The following is a 12,974-nucleotide window of genomic DNA, read 5'->3' as shown; positions in this document are numbered from 1 at the left end:
AGCAATTTACTGCAATTGTTGTACGACATACGTTTGACATCGCGTGCACACGAGGCATGAGTCACTTTGTTTTCTACAGCTGTAGGCTCGTTTGTGACTTCAGCTAGCCGATGACATCACAAAAAGTTTTATACACTCACTTCGTACAGCACCTGAAAATAGTGACATCTCCATAATTACATGCAGAGCCCTTAACTCGCAAACATCAGCTGACGTTTACAAACATGCTACGGCTCAAAATCATCAAGCAGTGCAGTGAACTTTCCACGCAGCGTAAACCACTCGGAGGACCCAATGAACAGACTGTCAGTCAGCGGCGTATTATACCACGCCCGTGCTATAGACTGGAGAAGATGCGGCAAGAAAGTGGTGTGGGCCTGACCGTCGGCTAATCGTGTCACAAGCGTCGTCGTCCTTCGACCGTTGAGCTTGATAATACTGGCGGAAATAATTCAGATATCGTGCACTGTAGGGAAGCTGGTATGAAGGAGGCCCATTAAAAAGTGGCCTGTACCCAGTGTCATTAAGAAAGGCGACATCTACCCTGTGAAACATACATTGTGTTTCTTGACCATAAACCCGCCGGACGCCGCAATAAAACGATTCGCTATAACAAAGGCGTTCAAGGCACCTTTTCAAAGCACTGTGCCGCAGCAGAATTGACAGAACCATGCAGTGTTGCAGCAGATGCAACGCACCTGTGGGAATCTGTGTTCATCGAACTAGCTTCGATTACGCAAAGGTGGTCACTTGTGTTCAGGCATATGTGACACTATGTTCGAATTCAAACCGTATCTATCTACACAGGACATCTTCGTACAAATAAATAACTGGAAGTGCGCACAAATACACCTATACACACACAGGAACACCAACACTGTTCTGTGTTATAGCCAAAACACGTCAATTTTTTTGGCTGCGGTTGCAGTTGCTCGAGCGTTTTTTGTGTCCAATGGTTGCTACCCGGCGTCGTACGTTACTTGCTTAGAGCACTTAACGCAGTTCGTCTAAAGTTTCTGCTGTTGGGCAAGTGGGCGAGTGGAACTGGTTACCTCTCTCGTAGGTAGTCTCACCAACTGAGCTCCGCTGAGCTGAGTTCCGCTGAGTTTGATGAAGTTGTATGTGGGCTGCGTGGCGCAACGACGCACGCTGGCGCTCTACGGATGCTGCAGGCGTCGGTGATGGTGCCGGTAGCAGACAAAACCCGGAAGGGTATATTTTGACGTGTTCCTCATTGGTCAAGGCGCCCATAGTTTCCAGTTCTGCAGCTTCTCAGAGCATAATGGTGAGCTCGCAATGTAGTCTTGCGAGAAACGCCACCTGCGCTAGTCCATTGGCTTGGCGCTAAACGGGGTATAGAAGTAAGGTAGAAGCAGACAGCTTCGCTTTGAAAGAACCTGAGCTTATTCATAATTATTTGTGCGTGTAGAATTTTGTTTTGCTTCCTGCTCAATCGAGGCGCCACGGGCCCAAATCGAGGGTATACGAGGGACATCCCGGTGCCTCTTCTTCTAAGACCAAAGAACATTTATAAAAGCCATAGTTTTCTTTAACTCTAATCCCCCCCCCCCCCCCCCTTTGCGGTTTGTCAGTTTCTTGGCATTTATGGCTGACTAGGGGCATTGTCACTACAAATACATCAAGAGGCCGAGATCTCAGTCGTTTCGAACTATGACACCGCAGCACTGAAGCTCGATGTTCTAACTATTAGACCACGAACGAAAAAACGTAAAATAAATTTGTGTAAGCCAGCACATGAGACATTTGGAGCGCTAGGCGCATTGCATAGCAACAATATTAAAAATACGGGAGTGCACGCGTTTTAAAGACAATCACAACAAAGTCGCCGAACACCTCCGTCCATGAAATCCCTAATAGTTGCTATGGTACGCCGCGCAAAATCATGAAATCAACTAATTTGTATTTGTTGCGTAAAAATGAGTGCTTTAGGGATGCTGGAAAAGGCGAGGGGCCGGCGCTGTGGAAATACGTTGATCTCACCATCATCCCAAACGCTACCAGCCACTCAAGATACAAAACCTACGACCCATTTTCGTGACATCGTGTGCAGAGAAACTATATAAACACGCGGCGTTGAACAGACTGACGCCATACCTCGGGACAATGGACACCCGCATGACACTATGTTCGAATTCAAACCGTATCTATCTACACAGGACATCTTCGTACAAATAAATTAACAAGTAATTGATCAACAACAGATACACACCTTAGGTAACAATCCTCGCATTGTATGTCAAGGGAGCGTCCGATGATGTCCTCCACGACATGTTACATCACCTAAATCTTTACCACAGCGGTGAGCGAACATTCAGTTACATCACATACTTCCTAATGGACAGAACGGCAACGGTAGGAGCGAGTAACTTCTTATCCGACAAGTTCAAAGTGTCAATCAAGGGTACACCCCAAGCATCCGTTATGTTGCCCCGGCTATTAAACCTGGCAATGAGCTGCTGATCCGCGAGGTGGCGCAAAATTGAGGGAATAAGACGTGCACCTTACGCGGATGATCTGATCGTTTCGACAACAGGGGGTTCAGTCTGATGGCAACAAGATGCGTTACAAATTGCGGTCATTGCGACGGAAGACTACCTTATGGAATGTGGTCTCATCTGATCCTCAGATTAGAGCTCCTGGTTCAGTGCAAGTGGATGACTCCTCAAGCGATACCGGACCCACAGGTTACAGTGCGAGGTGCCAGCTTCTTCAAGACAACTGTACGCTCGCTCGGCATATTTCTGCACAAAAATGAAGCCGTGGAGCAGAGGTGTAGCAATTACACACGACGTCGACACAAGTTACAATCAAGAGCGCCATAATCAAAACAATCAGGAGCGCCATAATCAAACACCATGGACTAAAGGGGAAAACTATACAAGCACTTGCCACAAGCAGAATAAATTGCGGTATAGCCTTGCCTTTTGTGCATATTTAATTTCTTTATATTGACACCTAGTCCTCAATGGAAGCCACAAACATTGAAGAAATTGACATGAACAAGGCCAACATCATACCAAAAGTTTTAAATTTGCCATGGGACTCTCACCAACTGCGTCGACAGACATGCTTCTCATTATGGTTGTTCACATAACAGGAAGAACTGATTGAGGCGCGGAAGGCTTAGGAGTTGCAGCGACTTAGGCTGAGAACCCGTGGCGAGCTGCGCGAAAAAGATTAAAATTAACCCCATTGGACCTGCATCAACCCCAGCGTATACCCTTCAAAATAGGACAAAAAAATTTCAAGTCTCCAACATACCCAGGAATATGCATCCTGAATGTAACAGGAAACGCACACAAGCTCAAGCACCGAAGAAACTAGCACGCACAGCGCAACGAGAAAGATATCACATACACCGATGCGGCAAAACATGCGAGTGTAAACAGACATGCTATGAACGTGGTTGACAGAGAACTAAATAAACTACGGAAGCGGGGGAATCTGCTACTGCTTTCGCTATCAAAACATGTGGCAAGACATTCATCACCGCCAGAGACTCAATAAACCTGCAGAAGATACAGGATGGGAAGAATGTTCCTCAGCATTTTACCTATTCAGGGGCAAGCGCACCCAAAAAACGTGCATCTGGACACCGAGACATAGGTCGTTCATGGTGAACCAAGCGGCCCTTGCCACAGACCGAGATCACGTACACCAGGCCACCCCGCAGGGACAACGTCCTCTTGGTAACACCGAAAAAAAAAACGAATACCAACCAAGTACGCGGACATCCTAGAACACTACAAGAACAGAAAGACTACGCAGGTCAAAACACAAAGCTAACACGGGAACAAACCGGCAGATACATGCACAGAACTACGTATATTGCCACCCCCCCCCCCCCCCCCATAATTACCTTGTTTAGCGCAAAACAATGGACACCAGAAAGACGACAGGACAAGGTGCTACTCTCAGCGGACATCATTTTATTGCGTCACTCCTTTATATTGCACACATTACACCGGAGAAATATTGGAGAAGACGAGTGGGAGGCTCTGTAGACTTGCCAGGATCCTGAGGACGAGTTTCTGCTGCTGTAGAGGGCCAGGCTGTCTGCAGAGACCCACGGTTTGGTGGAATCAGTACGTCATCCTACTACGATGACACCAGCCTGGTCGTCACAACTGAGTTTAATAAATTCCACTATTGCATTCGGAGAATGATAGCTCTGGGCGTGCACTATGCACACAGCATAGTTCCACAACGAGAAGTGCTGTAGTTGTATGCGTGGCTATATAGGCCTAGGGCAGTGTAGATCAATGCATTATAAAATATTGTGGTATAAGTTGCCCGAGGAAAAGATGGCCGGTTCTCAGGGCTGCTGTAGATCCAGTACCTTTCGTGCTGGATAATTTGCGCTTGTTACAATTGCAGCCGCCCTGTGATGTCTGGAACTTTCCTGTCCGCGAAAGTTAGAAGCCAGCGAAGCTGTAACTACGGTGTGTCTGCTATAGTGAATATTGCTATAGTGAACTTATATATTATCGTTATTGAAAATATTGAGCACCGTTCGGCATGTTCGTCAAAGAGCAAGGACACCGGTGGCTTGATTTCAACCGGCACGATCGCCAAGTAGTGCGTTTCTTTCGCCCAATCCGCCCCATTGTCACAGACTAACGTATGGGTCACAGCGTTCATAGCCGTGGCACACTGTACGGCATCGTCAGCATCCACTATTGCTGTCAGGGCCCTAGGAGATGTGTTTGAACCAGCGTCCGTCCCAAAGCGAGTCCAAAGGGCAACTGCTGATAACAGCGCTAGCGCGATCTCTACGTCACGAGACAAACGGGCATAGCTATTGCTGGGACCGGCCGCCACCGAGTATCTCGACACTTCTGAAAGGGGCATCAGTGGTGGCAAGGGGTATAACAATGGGCCATTCATCATATGTTTTGACACTAGTGATAAGGCACAACTGGCGGGAAACCCCCACGCACATGGAACCAAAGCAATGCTGATATTTTTTTTTCTACACGCGGACACGATCCTCGGGAAACTAGCCCTTAATAGCTTCGCTGTAATTATCGTCACAACGTGTGCTGACGCCATTCGCAGCATTTGGTGGATCGTGTGATCTGTGTTAATTACGGGACAGAGCTGCGCTAGAGCTCAAGGCCATGGTTTAGAGATTATAAGGGCAAATAAATATTCGTTAAAATGCTGCATCTTGCACAAGACAATTTTACATGACGTGGGGAGTGCGAACTTTAAGCCGCATCTGCATTATTCCCATAGCGTTTGTGTATTACTTCGGTGCCGTCTTATCATTCTATTGTTTAAGCAGTCCAGAAATATGATTCCCGCTAATGGTGTTACTTGCGTTTCAGAGTACTGCAACCACAATGAAGATAATAAAAATAATTGGCCTCCAGCCGGCATCTGAACTGAATGCAACCCTGGAAGGACTACAGCTAATGAAGGAGTAAGTTCCTGTCAAGGAGCGTCATGAGCGCACTGCAAAACGCCAGGATACAAGTGCATTATGAAGAAACCTAAATCAATGTTTAGTTTCAGAATACTGTTTTTCAGCTTTCGTACGTGAAACGCGAGCACCTTTGCTGGAAGCTTGGTGCATATCGCTTCAGCATTCCATGTTTCACGAACAGGAACAAAGACTTTAGAAGACAGGGCACCATCTGGTGCCTTGTGCCAAACATAAGTTAAAATATGGCATTAGCAACCATCTTAACTGCACAGCCAAGGCAGGGTACAGCAGGTGTTCTTGCATTAAATCTCTATCGGAATGCGCGCCCCGTTGCTGGCAATCTATTCCATTGCGCTGTTCCAAGCAGAGCGGATTGAGTAAGTAGAGCGACTCTGAAATGAAAGCACAGAGTTCAAATACGGGTCCAGTGCTACAGCTCTTATGTTAACATTATTTTTCGTTTTTATTGCTCGTTTTTAACCTTCAAAACAGTACGTCATCTAGCTGTTTCCATAAAAATTTGGCTCCCAAGATTGAGAGGGCCTGCTTACATGCGAAGGTTCTTCTCTATTTTTGTATTCTAATTACCACTTAGGCAGTCACTTGCACCCCGCTTCCGTCACCAACGACGACTGCACCCTCTCGTTTGCTTAACATTTGGACATCTCTTGTGGCCAGCCGCAACGCGAGCGGCGCGCTGCTAGCGAAGCGATAAGCGGAGCGGACAGGCATGACATCCTTTAGGACTTCGCCTCGCTCCGGCAGGAGACAGGGAAGCGTTGGCGTCGACGGACTCTGAAATAAAGCACTGAGTTCAAATATGGATCCAGTGCTACAACTCGCCATAAGTTAACATTATAAGGGCAAATAAGTATTCGTTAAAATGCTGCGTCTTTCACACAAAAATTTTAGATGGCATGGGGAACACTCATTAAGCGCTCTCATATCTAACACGCCAAGAAAAAAGTACCCATCAAAGTATTTTCACTTATTGCGTGCGGCATGACCTAAATCTAAATAGATTGGTTGTAATACATTTTTTTTTACTTTCAGGCTGGAAGTGATCATGATCGCTTCGAAGTACGAAGCGCTTCCCTGGAATAAAACAGATGTCCTCGTAAGTACGATGTTCTGCGAGTAACAGTGGGTGAGGCTTTACTGGCCATTTGTACATTTGACGCCGCTCGCTACGCTTGCATGGTGGCCATATTGTATAAGAAAAGGCAGGCGAACCTGGTCGGTCACAACGGATTACATCAAGCATTAGCGTATATAGGCCGCCACCCATCCTGACAAATTAAAATAAATTTTGCAGTTTTATGCGCTAACGCTACGATCTGATCATAAGGCACACCGCAGTGAGGCACTCTGGTTCATTAACAACCTGATGTTGTTTAATGTGCACCCAATGCACACTACACGGGTCTTCTTGCATTTAGCGCCCATTAATATGCGGCCGCCGCGGCCGGGATTGGAAACCTTGCCTGCGTGCTTAGCAGGCTACTTTCAGGCTAATTCAGGCTCTTATACATGAAAGAAATTCCAAAATATAGAAATTACAGTAAGCAGTGGTCACGGTAGCCTAATTTATAATTTGAGAACTCAAAAGCAAGAAACAGTGCAAGAAAGCTCCTTAGTAGATAGAAAATATCAAAGGAAATTTTTGTGTACTAAGCGAGCAATACCTTTTACCAATACAATAAAAATGGAAGCGATATACCAAGTAATATTATTATAAAAGTCAGTTGTCTAAAGGAAGAGTTGTTGAAGAAAATAATTCTTGACATGGTTTTTAAATTACGTTCTGTGGCTTATGATTTAATGGAATGTGGAATATAATTCTAGAGTTTGATTGACGCTAATATGGTTGTGAACTACCTATAGCTTGTGCGCACTAAACACGGTTATCAAGGAATCTTCAGTATCTAGTGTCAGCGCAACAAGCGATGAGCGCCAATGTGACGCGTTATAAACATACTTATATGTGCTGTCGACCAAAGCTGCCAGCGGCACCAACCAATGTTAGTAATTACAAAAGTTTGAACGACAACACCGTTCATATATGCAATGTTGCGAAATAATTTATATGACAATTATATATGACAACTACGAATTTAAGCTGAAAATTCCACTAGAGAAGAGGAATATTTAAGGTCCAATATTGTGGGGTTACATTGGATAATAAACAACTGAAAACCATATCACGAAGCGCGGACTTTTTAGCCTTTCAAGTTAACTGAGATGTGTGAAGTATGTGTTGCGCATAGTTGATAGGCAATAAGATATATAGATATATGTTAAACAGGTTAATTCTACACCAGGAAGTTACGTTATGCAGGCACGATTAAGCTTATCGCGGTAGCTCGTCGGCAATATTAGCGCAAATAATAATGGTCGTGTAATGTGCGTGTGTGATTCAGTTTGTAATGTTCTTAAGTTGACCTAAGTTAATCTGAACTTGTTGGTGGCAAGTAGAAAGGATGGTGAAGCAAGGTCGGTAATACGGGATAAAACTGAAGAGATTTCACAATTGCAAAGTTTACGGGGATGAGGAAGGCGGACACAGTATCCCTATTGCAAAAACCAGCGTCTTCCAGTGCCTTCCAGTGTGAAATCAGCGCGCTTCTTTGACACTGGATCGCACTGGGGACGCTGGTGCTCGCTGGGAGTCACTGGGACAATCGTGAAATGGCTGGATAAGAACTGGGGTCACACTGGACGAGACGCTGGTTTCACTGATATGACGCTGGGGCGCACTGGCGTGCGCTGTACACGCACTGGCTGTCGCTGGAGTTCTCTGGCTCGTACTAAAAACTGCGCTGGTTTCGTTTGTGTCGCACTGCTGCAGTATAGGCCCTGTTGAATATTAAATGTTTGATACACTTTTATGGACAGGTCTCCTGCCCTAAATAACGCTATATTTTGGGGTCATAAATGTGTTTCGTGTCGGCGGCGTCGCAGCTTGGAATGAGGGTGCGTGAGCTGCCCATGTATAATGCGACATTGAAGATTCGTTTCGTTTTGTGCATTTCCCTTTTGACTGTGCGTATAGCTGCATTCGGGAACAAAATTAGGTCAACGCCGATAGCACCTTGTTTTCCAGTAGTTTGTACGCAACCGATAAGTTGTCGCAGTGTTGTGCAGTTGACAAGAATAGGGCGCGTTTAATATAGGCTTCCTAGACACGAAACGCAGCAACCGTTCTGGCGCGTTCGAACGGGCCCAAGGAAGCCTGCCGCTGATTGATCTAATCGCACCAATAACAAAGCTGAGGGAATTCGTGCGCTTCCACTTTCCCTAGCGTGCTAAAAATAATAGTTAAAAGTTTCTGAGGCTCAAATATAAACATTTTAGCATCCATCAGGTACCCGCGCCGATATCGTTCGCTTCCACCTTGTTAGGCCAACCGTACCCGCCGAGTCCATCTACACTCTATCGGCCCGTCTGGGCTCGGAAATCAACAAGTGTAACGAGGATAATCACTCTGTATTTCAGCTTTCCCATTGGTGTTTTTAAACAGACCATTCTTTCGTATCTAGTGTCAGCGCAACAAGCGATGAGCGCCAATGTGAGGCGTTATAAACATACGTATATGTGCTGTCGACCAAAGTTGCCAGCGGCACCAACCGACGCCTCTCTGACTGAGATGTGTGACTACACAGACGTGCCGATTGAAACGCATTGTCGAACTAAGGGAATGTTGTATTTCGCTTGCGCGAAGAACATGAAACGGCTGACAAAATCGGCAGTAACGGCCCGTACAGCGTCCCGGGACGGCGGTTCATTTAAGACTTAAAATACCAATTGCGAAAGTAAATCAGTTTTGTAGCATTGAAAACGGACAACATTTTCATTCTGATAGGGGCGTAAGTTTTATTTTCGAGGCGATAGCGCATCTACCATGTCTGTGCAAACTTAAACTGCGTATGCGTTATGACATGGCATGTTATGCATCGTTCCCCACGTACCCGCTTGGCATAATGATAAGGCACTGGGCTTGGGATCTGTAGGTCAGGCTATCGCATTTGGTGTAGGTGTATTTTTAAACATGTTTTTTTTTCTTTTTTCTATTGCATTAAAATGATCTGTTGCTTTCTGCCATATATATACAGGGTGTTTCAGCGAAGACTTTCAAAAATTCTTAATGTTTACCTGTGGCAGATAGCCGAATTCTAGTTAATGAGCCGGTCTACTCGAAGCGGCAGACATTACTTGCACAAGAAATTGAAATGCATAATCGAATAATTAACAGAAATTCACTAATTAGTTTTTAAGTAATTACCTGATGGTACCATATTGTAATTTACAAATTGTAGCCGTGGAGTTCGCAAGACGGATCCACTTGGAACGAATTCTCGGGATGACACCAGTTTCGGGATATTAATTCCCGAACTTTGCAGAGAAATGCATTGGCGTTGCAGTTAATTTTGTGCTTCACTGCATAAAGCGACGTTTTGTTAAGAAACTAACTGGAACGCCAATGCATTTCTTCGCAAAGTTCAGGAATTAATATCTCGAAAGCGGTGTCATCCCGGGAATTCGTTCCAAGTGGATCCGCCTTGCGAACTCCACGGCTACAATTTGTAGATTACAATATGGGGCATCAGGTAATTCGTTAAAAACTTAATTAGTGAATTTTTATTAATTAGTCAATTATGCATTTCAAGTTTTTGCGCAAGTAATGTCCGCCGCTTCGAGTAGACCAGCTCATTAACTAGAATTGGGCTATCTGCCACAGGCAACCTTAAATAAATTTTGAAAGTGTTCGCTGAAACACCCTGTATATATATATATATTGTTACGCTCACGCAAGGCGTTTATTGAAAAGCCAGCCAGGCAGAGTTAGTCGCGACGGCCTTGATTAGCTGAATGGCTGTCCAGATTCAGCGAGCCAGCCGCACGTCGTCATTCTCTTAACCCGTCTTGGATGCACCACATTCTGTTAAGGTGTAAACCTGGAAAGCACTTGTCACATTTCCCTCCGCGCAGACGAAGCCCACCGGCTAAGTCAAACTGGCTGTAGAGAGACGAAAGGCTTTAAACGGGCGACATGCGTAATTTCAGTCTTTGCTGACCGTCGGTCATTTGATGTGAGGCGTGCTCTACGGTAGGTCAATTCGCTTATACGATCCGTGATAACACAGGGCCCCACATAGTGGCCCAGTGGCTTTTCACATAACCCACGTTTTCTTGTTGGTTCCCACAGCCACACGAACCCACCAGGGTCACATATCACGTGTCGGCGTCGGCGGTCGTAGCGTGCCTTCGAGCGGTCTTGTGAAACTAGCGTGCGCAAAGAAGCAACCCGTCGGGCCTCTTCAGCAAGAGAGACGGTTTCGGATATACAAAGATTGTAGTGGCTTGAAAACAGGAAGATAGTGTCCAATCTATAACGCGGCGGACGAGCATAAAGAAGAAAGAATGGACTGTAGCCCGTAGTTTCCTGCTTTGAGGTATTGAATGCATACGTCATGAAAGGTAGCACGCTGTCCCAGTTCTTATGATCGGACGCGACATACAGGGACAGCATGTTAGTGAGGGTTTTGTTGGTGCGTTCCGTAAGGCCATTTGTTTGTGCATGATACGAGGTGGAACGTCGAAAACTGAAGCACATAGACGGAGCATCTCTTCGACCACGTCTGCAGTGAACTGGTGCCCACGGTCGCTGATCCCTCTGGGAGGTCTATGTCGGAGAATGACGAAACGCAGCCGAAAAATACACTTCTGTGGCAGTAGCCGATGGTATAGCAGCTGTCTCAAAGTAAAGTGTCAAGTGATCGGCACACACGACAGTCCAGCGATTCACATATGACCGCGGGAAGGGACCGAGAAGGTCGATGCCGACTTGCTCAAAAGAAGTGCTTAGGGGTGGCACTGGATGTAGTCGGCCCGGAGGAGCGCTCGTCGGACGCTTGCGGCGTTGAAACTCGTTGCAGCTGGACACGTACGGGTCGATCGTCTGACGCATTTTAGGCCAGTAGAAGCCTTCTTGCACCGGTAGAGCGTTCGCGCAGATACCAAATGAACAGATGTTAAGTCGTCATGCATAGCGCACAAGATGGAAACACGAAGACTCTCCGGGACCACTAGGAGATATCGTGGGCCTGTAGTAGAATAGTTCTTTTTGTACAGTATATCCGTCACGAACCCAGAAACGAGTGGATAGTGTTGATTTCTTTGCGGTAGTGAGCAGTGGCTCTAAAGTTCTGTCCTTTTGCTGCTCGATCTTGAAGGTATTATTATAGGTAAATTAATATCGAGAAATCCTGGCTCCAACGATGCGATATAGCGATCGAAGTGGTCCGCGTCGCAGTCCGTCGTCGGAAGCGGAAGGCGCGAGAGGCAGTCAGCTTCGGCGTGCCGTCGGCCGCTTTTATAAGAAACGGTCATACTCTTGTAAACGAAGCTTCCAACGCGCAAGCCAACCGGACGGATCACGGAGGTTAACCAGCCAGCAGAGAGAATGATGCTCTGTCACCACGGTGAAGGGGCGTCCGTACAGGTATGCCCGGAAGCGTTGTGCTGCGAAAATTACTGCGAGGCATTCTTGCTCTGACTGTGTAGTTGCGCTCGGTCTTGCTACGAGTGTCAACGAAACATTTGGTGCTTGTTTATGCGTCTGGTGTTGGCTTTGTCAGCAAACGGCCAAACCTAACATGCAGGATTACGTATGCCAGTCGAAAGGGAAATGTCAAGAGGGCGACATGTCACATGTGCAAAATGCATCAAAATGGTTCAGCGAAGGCACCTTAAGGTTCAAGAGGTTTTTTTTTTCGGAATAAACAAGACGTGTGTTCTTCTGCGTCCTTTGCAAGCCGCACGCCGCAGTATCACGGAAAAATAGCGAGAAATTAGTCGGCCCGGAGCAATCTTCTTGTGTTGGAGCACGAAACATTAAATGATAAATTATGCAAACATTTACTCCTCTATTAAGGCGTATAGTTGCCAGCCAAGCACGCATAAGCATAACTAAAACCAGTAAAGATTAGAAATTCTATTTGCACCGAAGAATAAAATAGTCGCTATTACGCATGCATGCTTATGGCATGTTTTATAGATTTATTTATTGTTCATTTAGATGTCTTCATGAAAGCATTCGGTAGGTTAAGTAACTCTTAACGTTATTTCAACAAGGCAAAAAGAAAAACCTTCACATAACTAAGGCAATGTTACTCAATATACCCGGAAATTGGGCAAGTTGATGTTGATACATGTCGGTGTCAATTAACACGAAAAAAATACATTATTCGCAAAAGGCAATATCGCGCAACATCAAACTCAACACAGAGAAAAGTAAGCACTGGACATCACAAGCATATATTATACAAAGGTCATTTCACTGCAACGTAGGCGTACAAACGCGAAAATTGCCACATCGATTGCTGAATCGCCGAAATACACAAAAACAGGAAGGAAACAAAAGATAAAAAAAGCTAGGCAGACAGCAATTAAGCTCTGCGATTTACGACAAGCTACCAATTTACAGCTAATAGACGATTCTGAACCGACAATTGATTAGTTTGTA

Source organism: Dermacentor silvarum, chromosome 10 (genome assembly GCF_013339745.2).
Source record: "Dermacentor silvarum isolate Dsil-2018 chromosome 10, BIME_Dsil_1.4, whole genome shotgun sequence".
In the NCBI taxonomy this organism is placed as follows: Eukaryota; Metazoa; Arthropoda; class Arachnida; order Ixodida; family Ixodidae; genus Dermacentor; species Dermacentor silvarum.
This window is presented reverse-complemented; position numbering follows the sequence as displayed.